Source organism: Rhodnius prolixus, unplaced genomic scaffold, assembly GCF_049639745.1.
Source record: "Rhodnius prolixus isolate KJV_2025 unplaced genomic scaffold, Rpr scaffold_2, whole genome shotgun sequence".
Classification (NCBI taxonomy): domain Eukaryota; kingdom Metazoa; phylum Arthropoda; class Insecta; order Hemiptera; family Reduviidae; genus Rhodnius; species Rhodnius prolixus.
The window spans coordinates 17377942-17380177 of NW_027411592.1; positions in this window are offsets into that span (position 1 = coordinate 17377942).

Here is a 2236-nt window from a genome sequence, read left to right on the forward strand (position 1 = left end):
GGTCAAAACTTCGGAAGGTAATTCAGCAGCTCAAATGCAACAAAAAATATTCTATTCACTCTGGCCCGATTCTCAAAAGTGTCCTAGATATTTGCATTTTTAACTTTTCCGTCGATAGTCGCGTTTTTCACCATAAAAACGGCCGTAACTTTTCTATCCTTAATCCTACAACAAATCTGCTTATTCCAAACGAAAGAGCATTAAATATCCTAGAAATCTGTTCAAACCAGAGCCTCAAAACGTTTCTTAAAAACCATGAAATTTTTGGTGTTATTTACTACTAGTGCTATGATGGAGAACCGCAATGGATAACCTGCTCGCTTTGTGCTTCTTTTTAAATTTTGATTACTCTGATGCACAGTCTAGTGACAAGTGCTTTTGATGCAGAAATCCAGATCTATCAGAACAAACAGTATCCACCAACCGAAATTTAAAAAAAAAACACGGAACTCTACAGTCGGTAACGATCCCTAGCATGATTCATTTGTATATAAAATGTTCTATCTACAAATGCAAGCTGTTCAAATAAGATTTAAATGTTGAGGCTAATCCAAATAAAGTTAAGAATGTACTAGGGCCAGGGTCAACAAACTTTTTTGATCATAGACCCCCTATATAATTTTTCGAAATCTCCATCGACCCCCCATGAAAGTAATTTTCAGTTAATTAAAATAAAACTATCTATTAGGTACTGTCTTTGTACATTTATTTTATTATTTTTAACATTTATTAAAGTAAGTAATTTTACATTGTGAAACCCATACTGCGACCGATTTGGTCATACGGCATCGAAGCATGGGGATCGACTAAACGTTCCAACTCACTACGCCTCCCAGACATTACAGTCAAAAATACTTCGAAAACTTCTTAACGCTCCGTTCTAACATATGTATCTAACCTCACTATCCCATAATGACCTCCAAATTCCTTTCATTACAGATCTTGCTAACACTCGTTTCTTCAAATTTCATTCCTCTACAGCAGCTCATCCTAACCCTCTCATAGAACACCTATCTTCCTCCACATTACCAGGTAATCCTCTTAGGAGATTTTAGAGAAGATGGCCTCGTGATCTACTCTTATCGTGAGAGCAAAGCACGTTACTGGAGTGGCACCACTGGGTGCCTTCTCCACTCATGATTTTCTTTTATTTTTTTTTCTTTTACCATATTTGCTTGTTGCAACAACTGTTGCAGTGGTAAATTGCAATAAAAGATTAAAAAAAAAATTGTGTAACAATAGTTTTATGAAAAATATCTTGTTGAAATTTAAATACCTTAACATTTATTAAATAATAAGTTATTATAAATAAGTAAAGTAACTACAGTATTGCTTATTAATTAATGAGATAGGTGTGCCTGGTGTTTCTTTGCAAGGTTCGCTATATTGGGTTTGAAATTGTTTTTCCTTTGACCCCCTGGCTCAGATCGACCCCTACTTTTGTTAAATAGACCCCTAGGGGTCTATATAGACCACTTTGGCGACCTCTGGACTGGGGTAAATACCTCAAGAACGCATTTATAAAGTTTTTAAACAACTAAATATCAATTTTAGAGACCGGGTCTCTCTTATAGAAGGAGCAGAAGATAAAGTTAATGTTAATGTAAAGTTAATGTTAATGTAAAGTTAATGTTAATGTAAAGTTAATAATTTCAAAACGTTATTGGTGGAGGTGGCCAAAGTAGAGAGAAACGAAATTTCACTATTTTAAAGAATATATAATGGAAATAGATTTTTTTGAAGAAGGTAGTATAATTGTATAATTGAAAAAATATTTTCAAAAAAAGGCAACTGTTGAAAAAAATATGTTTTGCAAATAAACAATAGAATTTGAAGAAGACTTAATTAGCATAAATTTATGTAGACAAACAAACGGACGAAAAAACTCAATAGTTTGTTGAACTGCTGTATCTACTGGTATGTCTCTTTCAAAGAATGTGAATACAGGTTGTTTTTTTTTTTTTTTTAAATAAATAAAATTAAAAAAAACAGTGCTGCCAACGGTGAAGTGTCAACAAGATTAATGTGCCCTATTCGGTATATTTGCAACTTTAATTAAAGTGCCTCTCCCCAACCCCACCACCGGCAATGCCACGCCATATTGCTATTTCTTTCTCGTGCAGCAACATCGTTCGCTAAACATATTTCATTTCCTCTTTTACTCGCTAAACGTTAACATTTATTTTGAATAAAACAAGCAATATTTGCCCATGAATTTATTCCATGTACACTTTGC